This window comes from Canis lupus, chromosome 22 (genome assembly GCF_048164855.1).
Source record: "Canis lupus baileyi chromosome 22, mCanLup2.hap1, whole genome shotgun sequence".
Lineage (NCBI taxonomy): Eukaryota > Metazoa > Chordata > Mammalia > Carnivora > Canidae > Canis > Canis lupus.
In genome coordinates this window covers 5,215,638-5,237,673 of record NC_132859.1, presented here as the reverse complement: position 1 = coordinate 5,237,673, position 22,036 = coordinate 5,215,638, and the positions used below count along the sequence as shown (strand labels likewise).

The 22,036-nt window shown below is 37.0% G+C and overlaps 1 long non-coding RNA gene across 1 annotated transcript in view; it reads right to left on the bottom strand.

Moving 5' to 3' along the window:
* LOC140613809 (uncharacterized) overlaps positions 1 to 22,036 on the bottom strand; it is a 218,525-nt gene that overhangs the window by 86,830 nt on the left and 109,659 nt on the right. The window contains exon 2 of the long non-coding RNA XR_012014700.1: positions 13,197 to 13,364. This is a non-coding gene — a long non-coding RNA (uncharacterized lncRNA). The remainder of the gene's footprint in view (positions 1 to 13,196; positions 13,365 to 22,036) is intronic.

Here is a 22,036-nt window from a genome sequence, read left to right as displayed (position 1 = left end):
GCCATGTTTGGGCAAGTGTGAGAGTCCCAGGCATCCAGAGGAGAGAAGAATTTAATTCTGCTACTGGATAAAGAGAAGAGATTCCAAGGAAGTTACTGATTTCAAAATGGACATTTGAGTCAGTCTTGAGGGTTGAGTCATAGTTCACCAGAAGTGGAAGAAAGATATTCCAGGAAGAGGAAGCAACCAACCAAAGGCTTGGGGACATAAGTGTGGGCATGGAATGCAGGTGTGGAAGGCACTAGAAGTGGCAAGCACAAAGCTGTCAAGTTTGGGTAAGGCATCACTGTGAAGTCCCCATCAGCCTGGCTGTAAGGCATTTAACCCTGGGTGTATTAACGAAGTATCAAAGGAGGAAGCAAGCCTTCTATTTGTTTAAGATTTTATTTACTTAAAGAGTAAATAAGAGAGATAGAGTGAGCCAGAGAACACAAGCAGGGGGAAGGGCAGAGGGATAGGGAGAGGGAGAAGCAGACTCTCCTCTGAGCATGCATGGTAGGAATTTTAATAATTCCATTAAGAATAGTCACATGTACATGGTGCTATTTAATGGCTCAGTCTGAGCTCCGACTCAGACTCAGGGCTCGATCCCAGGACCCTAAGATCATGACTTGAGCCAAAGGCAGATGCTTAACTGAGTGAACCACCCAGGTGCTCCCTTGTCTTCTATTTTAGACATTCTTGGTGATAGGCCTCCCCTCATAGAAAAACAAAAACAAAAACACCCCGCTATTCTTCACTTTATCATTCACATCTTGGTTTTTCAGCATCTAGTTTGTATTTTGGGCCATTCAAACATTTGTAGATTTGTTGTGGTGCACTCTGCGTGTCTGCCTGGCTGCTGTGAGAGCATCTAGGAAGCTCCTTTCTTTGGCTCGAGTCAGACACATTTTACATCCTCTGTCATGTGATTGGATTTACCCAGAAAAGACATTTCCCTGAAAAATGTTTTATAGTCCCCTTATGTCTAAGAAGAAGCCATTCTTGAAGGAAACATTGAATAAAAGTGAGAGAGGGAGGGAGGGAGAGGGAGAGCGAGAGAGCAAGAGAGTCTACAGCCCAGAGCACCTTTTGAGTAGAAGAAAAAAATCTATTTCTGCACTTTGAGTGAGTACCCTTGTTCATGGGCCTCTGTAGGCCTGTTGGTGCTATTTGATCCTTCCTATAGAAACAAGGCCCTTGGCAGGATCTTTTCCAGACTTCTCTTCATTCCTCATGATGGAACAAGAGGAATCAGGATTTTTCAGACAACCCACTCACCTATAGAGCCAGAAAATGATAAAATGCCACGTCTATACTGGTCACAGGCACTACATCTATGCTTTGTCAGCAGTTATTCTAATACCAACCTGTCATTTTGCCTTTGCTCGAATTCAAACACTTAATTTCTTAATTATATTTCAGCCATGGGTTTATTTTACTGACACTAATGGACAAATGATTCAGACACTGGAGTTGTTTCCCTCTCATCACATGGGAGTAAGGAGGACAATACTCGCTAATTCTAACAAAATGAACATTTAAATTGCAGAAAATCACAGCGTGATTGAATAATTTATAAAGAGAGAAGTTTGTCGCAATCGCAAAAAACTCAAAATATTTCCAATTTATTACAAATTCACAGATAAAAATATTTTTTACCAAATTAGGTTAATACACCAGACACATGTTTATTCTAGTTCTCTTGGAAAATTTAGGCTCCTAATTATTATTATTACTAGAGCAGGCAACTATTGCTTACAATTTCCTAATGATATTAAGGTTATTTCTTTAGTAGTGTATTATTGTAGAGGAGAGAATATGACCCACTCTACAATAAGCAGTCTATTTTAACAGAATTCCTCCCATAAATTCCTATCTATAAATAAGAAGGTAATACAGCTACACACTCTTAGGCCTATCAGAGGAAAAAAAAACAACACAGAACTAACATTTGTTAAAAGTCAACCAAAGGTTGTACCAGGTACTTAAAATATCACATCTCGTTTTATCTTTGACCACACTGTGACACCGAGAGTATCCCCATTTGCTCTTCAAGAAAGCGAGTCTCAGCAAAATCAAGACATTTACGTGTAGGTACACATTCAGGCAGTGCACCTGCAAGCAAACTTACTTTACCTGTGCAAAAGCCAATTCGAAAAAGAAGGAATTGGAGATGAAATCGTATTAAAGAGCATAGTAAGGAGTCCTGGCTTGTTCTCAAGTGGAGAAAGGCAGTAAAGGAAAAGACAAAAATATGTCTGGAAAGGGGAGATGGCTAAATACATAATTTAGGATGTTAAGGTCCTCAGAAAGTCTTGAATCCACAAAGACAACACCAACAGAGTCTGAAAGAGGGAGTTTACCAAAAAAATAAAAATAAAAAAACCAACAAGTGGCTGTACAGGGCACCAAGCCCAGGGGGTGCCTACGTTGAACTAACAAGTGTTGAATGTACACAAAGTACAAGGGCTGAGCTGCAGACACAGAAACCACACACAGTACCTCCGAGGAGATTCGAGCCCACGCCTGGGATGGGAGCAGCCCCGAGTGGCCCCCGAGTCACCTCACCAGCAGGGGAGGGGCCTTTCCTTCTCCATGCAGCAGAGCTGGCCTCAGAGCAATTGCCCATTTACACCCTATGGTATGTAAATAGTGCCTAGATTAGCAATTTCCATAACCAATTTCTAATAATGCTTATGGTTTTATTTAGAATATTGACCCTAAGATTTATTTTATTCATGTGTTTCTTTGGACAGCATCTTTCTGGAACATAGGTTTTTTTTATTTTAAGGTTTTATTTACTTATTGGAGAGGGAGGGGAGAGAGGGAGAGGAGAGAGAGAGAGAGAGAGAGCACACAAGTGAGGTAGGGGTGGAAGTAGAGGGAGAAGCAGACTCCCCCACTGAGCAGGGAGCCCGACCCGGGGCTCCATCCCAGGACCCTGGGATCATACCCTGAGCTGAAGGAAGACGCCTAACTGACGGAGCCCCCCAGGTGCCCCTCAACATAGGTTTCTATTCCAGTGAGCCATGCTACGACTATTATATGTGTATGCACATTTATGGCCGTCCTCTAGTGGATAGAACCACAGGCCAGCTTGCTAAGTACCAGTTACCTTGTCATAAAAAACAAAAACAAAAAAAACAAACACAATCTGGGAATTTTGGATCAGGATACTTTCAAAGCTTGGTGCACATTAGAGAACATTATAATATCATTAGTACAGTCATGGTCTCCTACAGGGACTTTATAATGTCCTTGTTGATCATTTTCATTTGTGAGTTCCTTCCCTAGAAGTTTAGACCTTATGGGGGTGGCAAGGTATGAAGCCACCGAGGATCAGCTCTTGGGAACATCATCTATGGGAAGGTATGAAGCCACCGAGGATCAGCTCTTCATTTTTAAGTCAGAAAACTGGTTAGACAAAATGCGGATTCAAATCCAGGTGTCCTCTCTCCCTGCTGTGTCTTCCACCCAGCATGCCCGCCATGAGGTCCCTGCCACAAGAGCTTTCTCTCAGTTGACATCCCAGCACACCTTTAAAAATTAAATTTGCTTATGAAATATAAAAACAAAAAGTTGGCATTCGTGCCTTCATGTGGTGTTTAAATCTGTTTAATTCTTGATAGGGGCTTTTGAATGGATACGCAGTTTGAAACATCATTATCAAAGTAAATGGGAAAAACTTATTTCCAAAGCTACTGTAAACTTATTTCACCTGTTAAAAGGACAGAATTATACTTTTAACTCCCTGGTGGGTGATCTTTACAGGGATGAGGGGAACATGGACCCATCAGACGTTTCAAAGGTGAGTTAGGTTTATCCTATGCATTTATTTGTGATTTACTTCAGGATCACCTAATGAAATTTTCAACAGATGGATAGCAAGACTTGAAATTCTTAGTTTTACAGTTAGCAAGAATGCTTAGATACTTTGTCAGGTTTCTCATTTGGAGAGCTGCTGCTCAGATTTTTGAAAAGTTTGACAGAAATAAGTTTTTTTTGAGTGCTTGGCTCCCTTCCTGGAAATGATAGTCTCCCTCCACCCGTTAATCCCAATACCACCAAAACTTCATCCTGAAATTCAAAGCAATATTTAATAAGCTTTTTGGTCATCATTTTCAAGATACTTTGGTGAAAGCAAGTCACAAAGTGAGCTTAACATGTTACTGATCCACTTACCTGGGAAAGCTGCTAAGAATCTTATGATTTGGGTTTTATTCAAAAAAGAAAAGTACCATGCGTAAATTTATGTGTTTGATCTTATGGATTGTCAGGTTCTCCTTTCCTTTGTCACCTCTTAACAGTGCTACTCAACAAAGAGGAGACATGATCTTTTTAATGCCTTCTGTAGCATTCACTATATTTGCCTTTTTCTTTTTTTAGGGAATTGTTTTCCCCACCTAGACATTTTCTTTCATTAATACGAGAAGTTGGCACAAATCTTAACTGTTTAAAGGACTTTATTTCTATGATTGAGTCACGTCAGTCTTTGTGAAACTACGTGCCATCAGTCATACAGCAACTTTAGGGCATCACATATTATTCCTGGAAAATGCCTATCATTTAAAGGTTTCCATTTTAGTGTTTAGAAGATAAGATAAAATTCATTAGAGGGTCAGAATAGAATGTACTCCGCACCGTCATTCAGTTTCAAATGGAATTTTATAAACTCCAGAAAAGCCAACATGGTATATAAATTCATTTTGAAACAGGCATATTTTTACTTTTGCCTTCTCTTCCTGTTGTATCAGCCCATCGAGAATAACCCATCAAGAATGACCTTCAAACCTGAATTGTGCAATCTAGCGAGTGAGCAAATTATTGGCCCCAAATTGTCCCAGTTTGAATGACAATCTAAAAGGTTTCCCTTGATTTTGGACAATAAACCTATAATGTGCAAATAGCATGTATATTTTGTATAGATAAGTGAACCCTTCTACTTCCAAGATAAGAGTGGCAGGAAGTGAGAGTGTATCCTATTCACATGCAAAATGAGATGTCGAACAGATTTGTTTTATTTCTGTCTATAACTCAGTAATATAATTTTTAAGATTCAGCGGAATTGAATACTTTTTATATAAACCATTTACTCCCTAGTCTTTGATAAATTTTCAGTGTAAAACATTTAATAAAAACAAAGCAAGAGGAAAATCAAAATTATCTGTAATCTTACACCCTAGAGTTCTTGCCCATATTTCTCTATAATTAAATACTATTTAGACAAAATTAAGATTGCACTGCTCATAGTTTTGTATCCTGTTTTTTCACTTATCATATCATGAATATTTTACTGATTAAATATTCTCTGAAATATGATTTCAATGTCTACATTATGTTCCAAAGATAGTACATGTCACTGCTTACTTAACCATTGCGCTGACATTGTTCATTTAAGGCACTGCCCATGCTTTCCTATCCTATAACTTTCTCAGCAGTTGCTTATATAGAACAGTAATTAGAATAAACCTCCTCTTAAATTTCCTTGCTTGCAAAGCAAGACCAAGTACATAATATACTTTTAAGACCTAATTTATTTCAAGATAAAAATCATACTGTGTTTTGTTTTCCCTGATGGTTAAACTTTTAAGGTTATTCCTGTTTTCCTCTGCATTTTTCTTTGATTTGATAATACGCAGAATGATCTAGTGGGCCTCTCCGTGTGGATGTCCCATAGGTATTTCAATCTCAAATGCCCAACACTGAACTATCATCCCTCCAGATTTTTCTCCCTCCTGTGTCCTGGTAAAAGGCACCTTCCCACCTGGGGTCATTCCCTCAGCAGTCATTTGCCCTCTCCGTGTGCCTCTGCTCAGAGCCTTGGCATTTCCAGCCAGGACACTGCCGTAGCTTACACGTCTTTCCTTCCAGTCCAAAGTGCTTCTGGTTTATTCTCCTCAGAATCAACAAAATGACTTTTCTGAAACCCAACTCTTACAATCCCATCACCACACTTAGAATCGTCAGTGACCTTGTTGCCCACAAAGTAAAATCTGAGACCTTTTCATTTTTTTAAAGGATTTATTTTTTTAGAGGGGGGAAGGGCAGAAGGGGAGGGAAAGAGAGTCACAAGCAGACTCTGTGCTGGGTGTGAAGCCCAGTGGGGTCGGGAGGAGGGCTCTATCTTTCACCACCCTGAGATCAGGACCTGAGCTCAAACCAAGAGTCAGAGGCTGAGCCAACTGTGCCACCCAGACACTGCTGAGGCCCTTTAAATGGTGTGTAAGATCTGTCAGGATACCATTTCTTTCTCCTTAACTGGCTTCAACCTCCTGTTAAGTTACGGCAACATCGGACATGCAGTTCCACAAATACTCCGAGTCCTCTCCTGCCATTTCTGAGTTTATTTTTCATCCTTATAAACATTCCCTCTTCCCCATCTACGCCTATAAAACTTATTTATCCTATAAATATGGACTAAAATGACAAACTCCTTAGGAAGGTCGTCATGCTTCTTCTCTCACTTTTTAAAAAATATATTTATTTTGGAGAAAAAGTGTATGTGTGCAGGTGCAGGGTTGGTATAGGGGGAGCAGATTCCCTTCCCTGCTGAGCGCGAAGCCCCAGGCAGGGGTCCACGACCCTGGGATCATAACCTCAGCCCAAACCAAGAATTGGACACTTACTGATCTGAGGCACCCTCTTCTCTGACATTCTTAACACCATGGTTTATATATACCAATTATAATATTATTTATATTAAACTAGTTTGCACTTTCGTCTTGATGTCAGGGGCTAGTGCTTAGCAAAGCCATGACACATAGTGGATGACCGATAATGAATGCTGAACGAATGAAACAGAACCAAGAAATCTGAGGACTTGAGAATTCAACTGGCTCAGGAACCCAATAAATAACCCCAATACAGCCAGGAATGGTAAGCTTATGGTCTCTGGAAACCATTCTTCACCTTTGAATTGTTATAGGTCAGCGCTCTCTAATGAAAATACAGTGCAAGCCACTTAAAATCATTTTGAACTTTCTAGTAACCATGTTTTTAAAAAGTAGGACGAACAAAAATAGGTGAAAATTTTATTAATATATTTAGTTCACCATACTCCAAATATCACTCCAGAATGAAAATATAAAAAAGGTATCAAGAAGCTATTTTATATTTTTGATACTAAGCCTTCTAATTCCATTGTGTATTTTTTTAAGATTTTATTTATTGAGAGAGCTAGAGAGAGAGAATGTGCACACACACATATGCAGGGACAGAAGAGGGAGAGAAATAATCCCAAGCTGACTTCCCCTTGACTGCGGAGCCCCATGGGGTTCGATGCCCACAACCCTGTGAACATAACCCCAGCCAAAAATCAAGAGTCAGATGGCCAGCTTCCTGAGCCACCCAGGTACCCCTCCATTGTGTATTTTTAATTCTTAACCCATTTCAAGTTGGATGGCTATTTTTTACAAAGATATTTGATATGTATTTTAATTTCATAAAGCTTATATTTTTAAAAAAAGTAGATTCTAAGCGGTTACAAACCTACTTAAAAATTTTCCAATTGTTAAGTACGCATTTAAACTAAAATTTAAAGTCACTGACATTCAGTAATATTGAAAATTCAGTTTCTTAGTCCAACTGTTCAAGCATTCCATAAGCACATGTGGCTAAATGCTACCATGTTAGATGTGCAGTTCGAGAAATTCTTTCTCATAAGCCAAAGTCTCCCTCCCTCTGTATTTTACTCATTACTATACTGTGGGAAATAATTATATCCCCAACTCACATGTATAATCAGGGAATTTGTAAAGAACAGAGGAAACTTTTTAAAATAAGTTTACTGCATGTTTGATTAGAGTGCCATTTGGCAACCTTAGGCTTGTTCGCCAAATGTTGTCAATCATTGAGATACTTGGAATACTGTGCAAGAACCCCAGGTAATTTATGTGGTATTCATCAAAAGTCAGTCTTAGGAAATAGAAGTTTCTTTACAAGTCATCCTTTCCAAATTTGCAGATACTCGATAAAAATAACTAGAGGATTAACCATGCATATCTTTATTGATAGAGTGGCCTCAAATAAGCGACGTTCTACGTGCTTTAAGAGGAAAAGAATGGCTGATGTGGAAGTGGGCCCCTATAGACCCACAGAAAAGACCGCAGGTTCAGTAACACTGCACTAGGCCAGGACATCGCACGCTCGATGGTCATAAGAATCACTTGAGCATCCTTTTAAAGTACAGTCTGGAATTCATTACATCTGGGGAAGGGCCTGAGGCTCCGGTTTCACACCCCCCAGGTGAGGCTGGCACTGTTGTTTCACTGGCCTCCCTCTGGGTAGCAAGTTTCTAGGTAACGGTGCTGCACTGCCAGGGAAAGCAAGGTTCCCAAGAAGGACTGATTTCTTGAAGCACATGGTACCCATGACCTTTCCAAAGCTAACACTGATTGCACGCTGAACGTATGTCAGATACTGTGCCAAGCATTTTGTATACACTTCAAATGAACCGTTCACCCTGTTGTTCAAGCCAGACACCTGACTACAATTCTTTAGACTCGACCCTTTATCATCCATCAGGTTTCATGTACTATCCACCACTTCATCCTACTTCCAAAATATATTTAAAACCCACTCTTTTAAGAATCTATCATCATAACCTGAATATAAATGATGGCTCTTTACCTGGGCGTTCACAGTGCCTCTTATTATCTGTGTTGCTAAAAACAGTCCCCTTCCTCCAGGCGCACAGGTAATGAATGTTTGTTAAATGAACAGGTAAGTTAATGAAGCTCTCACTAGACTCGTCTCTCTGGGAGCGCTGGACTTTTGCCTTGTTGGTATTATTTTACATGGCTCCCGAGTGGCTTATACATAGTACACACTCAATAAGTGTTAGTTGTGTTAAATACCTCATTTAGTGTGCAGAAGACTCTAGGGCTTTGAATACTGCTATTATGTCCATTTTATAAATGAAGTGACAGGCTCAGAACCAAGTAACTTAAAGAACATTAGTTGGGGGAGTCCTACTTGGAACCCACGTTTTATTTCCCAGACCTGTACTGTTAACTTCCATGCTATCAGCACAAACGTGGAAAAGTCTCCATTAGTAGAACCCTGGAAACTCCATTCGATTTTTAACATATCATTATTTACGAGCTATTTGCAAGTATTTGTAGCAGCTTCTATTTCTATGTAAAGTAGACCATTAATGGTGGACCATTTCTTCTCTTGTTTACTGGCTTGTAATTCTGTCTTTAATTACTCAATAATTTGGGGGATACATTTTGTATACTCAGTAACACCATATATGTCTTGAGGGTATGCTGAGTCTTTTGTATAACCCACACTAGGCTTAGAGCAAGCCATTAGGTATAATGTGTCTGTTGAAGTCCCTTATATTTTGCTTTTTATTGTCATTGTGATTTGCTTGCCTGTTGGTGTGCTTTCTTAGCACTTTTTTTTTTTTCAAATTTCTTCATTCTTGAAGAAAAATGGTCTCTTGCTATGTTCTAATCCAGCTGTTAGAAAACAAAGATGGTCTTTGAATTAAGGAATGGGAGGTCTGAAAATGTGGATTTTGTCTGTGTCCCAGAGCATATGTGTATTTACTAAGCCTCGTGGAATTGGGTCTTTTTACTTTAACAGATAGAACCCTAACTCTTTAGCACCTGTGTATTTTGGCAACTCTGCTTCTGAAGCAGTATTCAGAGTACTCAGGGAACAATTGGTGCTTAGAGAGACGTTAAAGAAATGTTAAACGCTATTTAAGGTTTTTTGGGTTCGGGTTCTTTTTGTATATGGAAAAGAATGAGACTCTTGAGACATTAACCCTGTTGAGAAGAAAATGGAATATTTGAATTGCCTCAATGCTACAATGCTTTACTATAAAGTTAGGGCATTCAGGACTCTTATACCAGAGAGTGGTAGGTAGAGTGTTGCCATGATTATAAACCTATGACCCACTCCAGCTGGATGGCAGAAAGACTGTTAAGATAAAGCCAAAGACTATTAAGATAATTTATGATATATAATGTATCCAAAAAGTGATAATGACATATTTTCCACGTCAAAAATCATTACACTCACTGTGATTCATGAAGTAATAAAGGCAGTAGGAATGGCCAATCTGTAGCACACGTGTGGCCACAGCTTCCCTCCATGCCTACAGCAGTTGTCATTTATTGATTACATTGCATTTTTCTTCCAAGCCCAAAGGGAGCCTCAGAATTCTTTTCAACATGACCAGAAAGCCAGTCACTTCCAAAATTTGAATTGGCACCAAAGGTCAACCCAGAGCTATAGAATGATTAGCTGCAGATGGGAGATGGGGGAGCATTGTTAAATGTATGCGCATGAAATCACTGAGCAAAATGAAGCAATTAATCTGTTAATGCTTCCCCTTATGCTCCGTGATTATCAAAGCTGATTAACTGGGTGTGTTGAGCACTCTTAAGCCTGGGAACCTAATAGAATGCTGAGGATTTGAAACTTATACGCTGTTCTTCACACGAAAAAGTCACAACTAGTGAGTTCATGTAGAACATGGGTTCTGTACGTCAGTGTGTGTCTGTGTATGCATGTATTTATATTGTAGTATAATTAACATACACTGGGATACCAGTTTCAGGTGTGATTTTCAGGTGTGATAAAGTAGCGATTCAACAATTCTCTATATTACTCAGTGACCATCACTGTAAATATACTCTTAATCCCTGTCACCTACTTCACCCATTCCCCCGCCCACCTCCCCTCTGGTAACCATCAGTTTGTTCTCTAGAGTTAAAAGTATGTTTTTCTTGTTGGTATCTTTTATTCTTGGCTCATTTGTTTTGTTTCTTAAGTACCACATATGAGTGAAATCATATGGTATTTGTCTTTCTCTGACTCATTTCACACAGTGTTATACTCTCTAGGTCTATCCAAGTTGTCACAGATGCTAAAATCTCATTCTTTTTATATGGCTGAGTAATATTTCATTGTATATATACTACATCTTTTTTTTTAATCCATTCATCTATCAATGAACACTTGGGTTGCTTCCACATCTTGGCCATTGTAAATAATGTCGCAATAAACATATGAGCGCATATGTCTTTTTCAATTCATGCTTTCATTTTTTTTTGGGGGGGGGGGTTAAACTCCCAGTAGTAGAATTACTGGATCACAATTTTAATTTTTTGAGAAACCTCCATACTGTTTTCCATAGTGGATGCACCAATTTATATCCCATTAACAGTCTATGAAGTTTCCCTTTTCTCCACATTCTCTATATTACTCAGTGTTATTTCTTGTCATTTTGATAATAGCCATTCTGACAGGTGTAAAGTTATATCACATTGTGGTTTTGATTTGCATTTCCCTGATGAGGAGTGATGCTGAGCATCTTTTCAGATGTCTGTTGGACCTCTGTATATCTTCTTTGGAAAAATGTGTGTTCAGGTTCTCCACCCACTTTCTAATTGGCATACTTGGGATTTTTGGTGTTGAGTTTATAAGCTCTTTATGTAATTTGGATATTACCCCCTTATTAGATGTATCACTTATAAATATCTTCCTCCCATTCAGCAAGTTGCCTTGTCATTTTGTTAATGGTTTCCTTTACTGTGCAAAAGCTTTTTTTTTATTTCGGTGTAGTCCCAATAGTTTATGCTTGCTTTTGTTTCTCTTGCCTCAGGAGACATCTAGATAAATGTTTCTATGGCCAATGTCAAAGAAATTACTGCCTATGCTTTTTCTGGAAGTTTTATGGTTTCCAGTCTCATATTTAGGTCTTTAATCTATTTGTTGTGTGTGTGTGTGGTATATAAAAGTAGTCCACTTTCATTCTTTTACATGCATGGGAAACTGTCCAGTTTTTCCAGAACCATCTGTTAAAGAGACTGTCTTTAAAAAAAAAAAAAAAAGAGAGAGAGAGACTGTCTTTTCCCCCACTATATTCTTGCCTCATTTGTTGATGTGTACTTAGAGTTAAAATGCAATTGACATAATTATGAATACAAAAGAAGAAGGGGATATTGTGAAAAACAATGTAAAAGAAATGAAGAAGTCAGGTATTCATTCTACCAAAAACAACACTATCATATGACATTTACATTATCCCTCAAAAAATGTATTTTTGAGTAATGTGAATGATGATGATGCATTTTTCAGGACACATTCTTTAAGTATGAATTGTACCTACATTTATAAGCTTTGTGGGAAGAGAGCTTCTAGGTGCATTTTGATCAACTTTGTTTCATTGATGAAGTAACTGGGTTCAGTCTCCAAATATAGCTAGTGATTCGTGATCTTAGAACTGAAACTCAGGACTTCATTATCACTAACTCCTTTTTTCCCCCCACTATTCATATCATTTGCACAGGTTTTTGTGTACTTTACATACATTTTATTTTATTTTATTTTATTTTATTTTAATTTTTTTTATTTATTTATGATAGTCACACACACAGAGAGAGAGAGAGAGAGAGAGGCAGAGACACAGGCAGAGGGAGAAGCAGGCTCCATGCACCGGGAGCCCGACGTGGGATTCGATCCTGGGTCTCCAGGATCGCGCCCTGGGCCAAAGGCAGGCGCCAAACCGCTGCGCCACCCAGGGATCCCACTTTACATACATTTTAAAATTTACCTGACCTATACTTTAATCAAGTGTCAGAAGTTCCTTCTATAATACCAAAGATCCTTCCTAATTGTCTATAATCGGGGCTAAACATACATTGGCTGCCATACTAAAATCCTTCTCCATTTGGATTGAAAGCATTTTTCCACTGTTATAAAATATCACAGATTTCTTATTTAGAATCAAGAGAGGCATGATTCAGTGTAATAATGTGCCTCAACTCAATTAAGCATAATTACATTCCCCAACTGGAAATGACACTGTAGAAAGGAAGTCTGCACTATCATTTACTTTCCTTAGTACATGTTTAGCTGTAGGCACTGAGGCATGAAATGGCTAACTACATTCATTATTGTTTTGGGTTCTGTAAGATTTTGTTCAGTTTCCACCAAAGCTATGTTACCAGAATAAATATAAAATGTACTACTAACCACCACCTTATTATATTCCTAACATAATAAGTACTTCATACAATAAAAATGTAGAGATAGAAGTGTGTGTGTATAATATATGTATATGAAATTCAGGCTTCCTTTAGTAGACAAACTCTTACTATCTGAATATTCCTATGCATTATAATACTATACAAAACTACAAAAATTGCAAAATATTCACTGCACAAACCAAACCCTCCTATAATGGGTCTGCTAACCTGCCAGTGAAGAAGTTTAAGTTGTGCTAGAGTTCAGTGATGACAGAAGTTAAAGTGCACTGTATCAGTTTTTCTCCTGATGGGATCCAGCTCATAATCTTCATCAACTCCTGTACTCTTTCCCGGACAGGTCCTCTCCTAGGTGCTAGCTTTTTGCAGCCAGTAATTCTAAAATACACAGGGAGATGAAATTAAAAAAAAAAAATTAAGAACCAAGGTAATATTGAAGAAGTATAAACCTATAGACAAACTCTCAGAAATTAAGACCTTCTGTAAAGCTAGATTATGCAATGTAATATTATACAGCAAAAATATGGTAATATGAGAAAACATATGGTAATATGTTACCAAGATATGCTGTCAAGATCCAGGTTTCAAAATATAGTTTTTATATACAGAGGAACTTGAAAGAGAAACTTTCACTTATCCCAGTGGAGTGCAATATTAATCCCACTTTCAGGTATTTTATTTTCAGTCTTTTTTTTTTTTTCTTTTTTAAATCCTTCCCTAGAATTGGCTGACCAGTCACAAATAATAGAGTCAGTAGGCAGCTTCCCCAGATCACCTCTTTCAGCATCTTCCCTAATTGCAACAACTTGCTTTATGTAGATCCTGCCCTTCCACAACCCATACTTGGGAACTGAATGAGGGAGGGGTATAAATGCTTAGACATTTTAGCACAACACAGGACACTCTGATGGTCACTATTCACTTGAAGCTTTGTCAAGTATGCTTCACAGTTTAACTTCTTTCTCTGTCCAATCCTCTTTTCTCCTTCCTTTCACAGATATAGAACACTAAGCAGTATCTTGCAATCCAAACTACTTCTCAGCACTTGTCTTTGGAGAACCCAGCCTCTGATGGAATAAGAGAATGAATTGCTCATACATAAATTTGCACAAAAGAAACCAGATGCTAAAAGGTATACACTATGCACTTTATGAAAATTAATTTCAAAAACAAAAACATTAAAAAATCATAAAACCATGGTCAAGTGAGATTTATTCTAGGGATGCTCTATATCTGCAAACCAAATTGATTCCAGATTAACAAAATGAAGGATAAAGATCATATGGTCATCTTGATAGATACAGAAAAAGCGCGTGGCAAAATTTAACATCCATTTATTATGGAAACTCTCAACAAGGTGGGTATAAAGGGAATATACCTCAACATAATAAGGGTCATATATGACAATCCCACAGCTAACATCATATCCGGTGGTATAAAGCTTTTCCTTTAAGATCAGGAACTAGACAGCCATACCCACTCTTACCATAGTATTGGAAGTCCTAGTTAGAGTATTAAGGCAATAAAAAGAAATAAAAGTCATCCAAAGAAACAAAATAAATGAACAAAGGGAGAAAGAGACAGACAGACAGACAGAAAGACCAAGAAATAGACTATTAAATACAGAGAACAAACTAATGGTTACTGGAGGGGAGGTGGGGGGGCAGATGGGTTAAATAAATGACGGGGATTAAGGAGTGCACTTGTCATGATGAGCACCAAGGTTATGTATGGAAGTGTTGAATCACTATGCTGTACACTTGAAACTAACATTACACTGTATGTTAACTAACTGGAATTGAATAAACACTAAAAAGGAAAAGTCACTATACAAAAATTTGTTGCATTTCTATCTATAAACAACAAACTTTCAGAAAGAGAAATTAAGAAAACAGTTCCATTTATAATTGCATCAAAAAGAATAAAATACCTAGGAATAAACTTAACCAAAGAGGTAAAAGATCTGTACACAGAAAATTGTAAGATACTGATGAAAGAAATTGAAGACAACACCAAAAAATGGAAAGGTATTTCATCCTCATGGATTGGAAGAATGAACATTGTTAAAATGTCCATATTATCCAAAGCAATCTACAGATTCAATGCTATCCTTATCAAATTCCAATGCCATTTTTTTTAGAAAAATAGAACCAATAATCCTAAAATGCTTTGGAACCACAAAAGACCTCAAACAGCCAAAGCAATCTTGACAAAGAAGATGAAAGACAGAGACATCATCATATTCCTTGATTTCAAACTACATTACAAAGTCATAGTAATGAAAACAATAGGGCATTGGCATAAAAACAGATGCACAGATCAGTGGAAGAGAATAGACAGCCCACAAATTAGCCCATACACATATGACCTATTAATCTCAACAAAAGTGACCAAAACATATAATGGGGAAAGACAATATCTTCAATAAATAGTGCTGGAAAAATTGGACAGTTATATGCAAAAGAATGAAACTAGACTGCTATCCTACACCATATACAAAAAATTACTCAAAATGATTTAAAGATTTCAATATAAGACCTGCAACCATAAAATTCCTAGAAATAAAATGGGCAGAGGACCTGAACAAACCTATTTCCAAAGATGTACTGAGGTCCAACAGCCATGTGAAACGATGCTCAGCATCACTCCTCATCAGGGAAACTCAAATCAAAACCATAATGAGATATAACTTCACACCTGTCAGAATAGTTATTATCAAAATGACAATAAATAGCAAGTGTCAGCGGAATGTGGAGAAATAGAAAACTTCATAGACTGTTAATGGGATATAAATTGGTGCATCCACTATGGAAAACAGTATGGATGTTTCTAAAAAAAAAAAATTAAAAATAGAATTACCTTATGATCCAGCAATTCTACTACTGGGAGTTTTAACCCACTCCCCAAAACAATGAAAACATGAGTTGAAAAGGATACATGCACCCATATATTTATTGCAGCATTATTTACAATGGCCAAAATATGGAAGCAACCCAAGCGTTCATTGATAGATGAATGGATAAAGAAGATGTAGCATATAAATACTATGGAGCATTACTTAGCAATAAATAAAAGAATGGAATCTTGCCATTTGCAACATCAATAGACCTTGAGGGCATTATGCTAAATGAAGTAAGTCAGAGAAAGACACAGATCTTATGATTTCATCTATATGTGGAATCTAACCAAGCCAAAACACAACAACCAAAGCAGAAACCAATCTCATAAATACAATGAACAGATGGGTGGTTGTTAGAGAAGAGGGGAAGTCTTGGGTGAGCAAAACAGGTGAAAGGGATCCCAAAGGCACAAAGTTCCTATTACAAGATAAATTAAGTCATGAGGCGGTAATGTTCAATGTGGTGACTATAATACTGTATTGAATATTTCAAATATTTGAATATTTACTCATTTTATTTCATTTTAAAAATCACATTATGAGTCTCAGAGAATTTAAAATTTTTGCCCAAGATCACACAGCTAAAAAGTGAAAGAGATCGCTCTGATATCCAAAGCATTGTTTTGTGAATTCATTTACTTTTATCTCCTAGCTTTGCAACTTATATTATCCATGTCATTCAATTTTAATTTCTTTTTTATTTTGCTGGTAAGATTTTCTCTTGACTTCAAGTCAGGATTTCAGCCCAAGAAGTTTTCATGTTTCTTTCTTTTTCTTTTGTTTAATGAATGTGGACGTAAGTATAAGTTGTTGAGAAATGTCTCCCCAGTGAATATAGAAATCCATATATGCTAATACCTCCCTTGAGCATTTCTAACTGTAAAGCGCATGTCATGAAATCTCCCTTAAATGTCATTTTTGAAATTCTGATTTTAGCAGGGGTATCTACCCTTTTGGAATCGGTTAAAACTGCTTTCATCACTGATGGAATATACAGTGTGACAAATTATAAATAGAACTCTAAAAAAAAGTAATATTCAAACTTCAGTAATACTCTCTCAAGAAGCCTTCTGGCAGATTTTCCTTTCATAAGTAGAAAGCAGGTAAGAAAGAGAGAACCTCTGTCACTCACAATGAGTTACAAATACAATCAAATTAACACAAAGCTTAGCATGGGCAATCCCTCAGTTTTGCTCTTCTGCTCATTTGAGTCTTGCCAAATTAAAACAAACAAAACCTGCTACTCATCACCTTTTACTCTTTCATTTACCAGTTTTCCACATAACGTCAAACTTACCTGATCAAGCAACTGCCAATCACAACTTCACAATAAAACAATTCTACTTCTTTCTACATCTACTCAAGCCCAAAAAGTTCATTGCAAATAAAAGCAGTTCCTGCCTATGTAACTTTTTAAAAACTTTTATTTTTCACTTTTTTTATTTTTTAAAATTTTTTCTGCCTACGTAACTTACAAATGTTGAGCCTGAAATCCTACTGAAATGTCTAGCAGAATTCTTTATATATATATATATATATATATATATATATATATATATATATATATATATATTTCACTTTTTAGCTGTGTGATCTTGGGCATATTTATTTATTTAGTTAGTTAGTTTGATTTGCCAATATATGGTATAACACCCAGTGTTCATCCCATCAAGTGCCCTCCTCAGTGCCTGTCACCCAGTCAGCAGAATTCTTTACTTAAGTACTGTCCAACTTGAATTATAAAGAGCTTGCCTACATGGATCCTTTTATCTGACCTGCTAACACAATTGTAATTGAGTCATATTAATCAAAAGGGACAATCTATTGCATTGAAAGAGGAGTCATTAAAAGAGCTAGTGTGTGGAAATAGAAGATGTTGAAATCAGAGAATTCCCAGGAAACAAAATGTTATGGGGAAGCTGAAAAAAAATATGAATGGGGAAGTTGGGGAATGTTACCATGCTGTGACAAAAAAATGTAAGGAAAGCTCATACTGGAAGTCGACTCAAGTGGAATTGAGGGTCCAACTCAAGCTGATGAGGTATGGCTCTCTTCCCCAGTGAGAAAATAATACAAACTCCCCAGATGAACAAAACTAAGAAGATGGGCAACGCCAAGTTGATGATAAAATGGAGCAATCAGAACTCTAATATATTGTTGGTGGGAGTGTAAAGTGGTACAACATTTTGGTAAAAGTTCTTGCAGTTTCTTATAAAACTAAACTCATACTTAGCCCCAAGCCCAGAAACTACACTCCCTAGTCTTCACCAAAAGAAATAAAATATTTGTATAAGAATATCCACAGCTGTTTTATTTCACAGGAGACAAAACCCAAAACAGTCCAGCTGTCCATCAACAGGAATAAAAAGGAATAAACTACTTATACAAAGAAGAAAATGGATGATTCAAAAAACATGTCAAGTGACAAAAGCCTTGCACAAGAGTACATACTGTCATACCATTTCATTTATATAAAATTATAAAAAGAGGCAACATTAACCTATGATTAAACAACCAACTGAAAAACAGAAAGATGGAACATTCTGATGGAGGGAGTAGAGATTGACTGGGGAGGGACATAAAACAACTTTATGGTCTGAGAGCCGTATTGTGTATCTGGAGAGAAATTTGGGTTGCACAATTGGCATGCATTTGTCTGAAGTTTATTGAGTGATACACCTAAGATTGCTACATTTCTTTGCAAAGTTTATCTCAGAATTTTAACAGACCTAAAAATTAATATTGATCTCTAGTTCATGACAGGCATGCTGAAGCGATTAAGGGTAAAGTAGGCGGATGTCTTCAACTTACTGTAAAATGCATATAGCATTGGGTCAATGATTGGATAGGGAGAGGACTAGATGGATAGGTCTGTGATAAATCAAGTAGGGTAAAATGCAACTGTAGAATCTATGTGGTAGACAATGCAAGGTGCTCTGTGAACTTTAAACATTGTGTATGTTTGAAGTTTTCCATAATAAAATGTGGAGAAAATGCAGTGATTAATTACCTGGGATAAAAGAGCATCACCTCCCCTGCTTCAACAAGGACAGTGCACAATGGATTTCTGAAGTAGGGAGAGCACATAGCTCTTGGGTACTGAGAAGAGAGGGGGCTCTGAAAGTGAAACCAGATGAGGGTTCAAACAGCAAATCTGTTCTGTACTTGGACAAATAAATCAGGCAATTACTTAAGTTCTTTGAGCAACAGTCTCCTGAAGTTTAAATAAGGATAATACTCTCTATTTCATAGGACTGTTGGGAGGATTAAATTAGATGATAAAGAAGACAATAGCTGCGTTTTGAAGGCAGATCTGCCTACAATCTGAAGCCCTTTAGATTCCACCCACTATCTGTGAATAAACCAAGTTTGAGGCTTTCCTTAATCTCTCTCAATCTTAATTAACCCAATTTCCAGCCTCACTCCTTCAAGCACAAGACTTCCAGATAAACATATTATATTTTCTAATTTGTTTGAAATTATATTCTGAGTAGTAATATCCAACCATTCCGTTTGATCAGTTTGTATCCTCGTACATTCCACTTATAAGAATAAAAATGTCTGGCAAAGAAACATGTTGTATTGTTTCTCTAAGTAAGGCTGCTGCTGTGCTGCTAGAAGTAAATTGTTTTATACAAATCTGGGCCTTGATGTAATTATCTGCTATACCAACAAAACCTTTAAACACATAAAAGCCGGGATCACAGAATTCGGAATTGGCTCTCGTGCACATGTTTCTAGCTTAAATCAAGTCACTTAGACTGGATAAAAAAAAAAAAAAAAAAAAAAATCAGCATATCTGCTACCACCTGGTGGTAGTTTACCCAAATTCAAGCTTTAATATTCTTGAATTTAAATAAATACCTTGATCAGTTCAACTCTCAATCTATAAATCTAAAACATTGTCAGCTCAAAATACTTTGGGATATGTTTTTAGGTTTTTAGGCATTTTTCCAGATGCTTCATTTATTTTCCTTAACACAGTAAACATTACCAAATGGAAGATCCCTTGATGCTTTGGTAGAGGACCTAGCCAACCTCATTTCCCATTATTTCCATTCGCACGATGGGTGCTCCATCAAAATTATCTACGTGCTGCATTTCACACACAGTCTTTACTCCCCACACCCTCAGCTGGGAATGTTCCCTGTCATGTCCATGTCTCTACATACAAATCAAATGTTCTAATGCCAACCCCTCCACAAAATCTTATAATTTACCAAGCAGGACATGCTCTTTTTCTTCTCTTTATTTCCTGGAGCAATTTACTGTAGTCCCATCCTCACTGTAGGTAACACTTACTCTGCATTATAGTTACTTATATACTTTACCCAGCTGTTAGGAAATCACAAATACAGAATTGTCCAGCTGTGTTACACAAAATTATTTTTGTGGTTCAGAAAGAACACTTAACATTTTGATAAACTCATACTAAGAAGCAGTTTAGGATCAGCAGTTAGGCTCTAGGATTGGACTCCTTGGGTTCAAACCCCAGATTACCAGTAACTAGCTCTATATTTTTAAAATAACACAAAAATGACCGCAATTGGAGAACTTACATGGAGGGCAGCATATCTGTCTTTTCTCAACATCGATAGCTCAAACTATGCTCTTAATAAGTATTTAGTATGTGCTTTCAAATAAAATAATTAAAATATTAGTCTTTATGTTATTATGTTATTAGTCTTCCATAACACTAATACCATGGAGACATAAAGAATAATGTCTGCATACATATGTGTGTATAGACACCTCTCTCACACACACACAGATTGACATAGATTATATTATAATATGACCTGGACACAATCCTCACCCTCTTATGTGATATAGACAGTTGATAAGTATGTGCGTCAGGAGAATCAGGTCAGAAATTGAGAAGATTCAAATTCCACATGTTCTAGTTGCATAGAAATTAACTCCCTGGCTATTATTCTACTGCCTATAACTGATTGTTTCAAGGGTCCATGCCTTAGTTGCTTTCTCCTAGTCCTTTGTCTTTATCTGTACCTAATTTAGTTTTGTGTTCACTTGGGTTTTGAACTGTGATGTTCCTGCTTGAATTCCCATCTTTATGTTAACAATTTTAAAGAAAGGCATTTTTCCCCTTTTTGAAACACAAATATTCTAGACCATTGAGAGATAGGGACACAAGTAATAAAATATTTAAGAACTAAAAGACAAAGAAACTTTGAGATAAAAAAGGGGGTGTAAAAATGAGTGAGACAACGGTGTCAGTCTCTTGGGAGTATTGCTAAAATTTGTCCTGTCCAAAAATATTTTATCCAATTGAATTTAATTCAGCAAATATTTACTGATCTCCTGTAATGTACATTGACTGTGGAGGGAATAGAAGGTTAGTAATATGTCATCTCTAACCTCAATAATCCAGTGCATAAAATGGAGGTAGGAGTTATGAGAATGGCCATATGCATAAATATCTACCATGTAAGGCTTAAAGTAGGGAGTGACATAAGAGGGCCACAGATGAAATGCTCTGCAGGTTCATAGAAGAGCATGATAATATCCAGTTAGAATAATTCAAGAAGAAAACGTCTTTAAAAAGGTGACTATTGAAATATAAGCAACAAAATCCATATAGCATTTGATTCTTACCCATAAAATAAATATCCGTGAGCCCATACTTGTATCAATATATAAATAGATGGGCAAAATGATCCAGCTCTTCCTTACAGAATAATTCTGATTAATAAATATAGAGGGAATGAGGGCTATACAAAATCAGCATCTGGCAAATGTCACAGTAACAATTGTTGCAAGCAAGATCCATGGAGGATGTTAAAATCACTGGGTGAAGGTTTGAGGAGAAATAGTACATTAATATAGTCTTTTCCAAGGTATTTTTAGATGACAAAAGAAGAAATAGTAATTTTACAATGGAGGACATTGACAGACACTACTTCCAAGTGATCAAGGTTGACATGTCTAGTAGTTAAGACATATCAACATCATATACCTTGCTATGATGCATTGGAAAAGACATAACATGACATTTGTGGTATTCTTGCCCGAGATGCAAAACTTAATCATGAAAAAAACATTAGACAGAAAAGAATGAGAAAAATTCTATGAAATAATTGATGAGCACTGATAAAAAATATGAAGATCATGAAAGACAAGAAAAGACTGA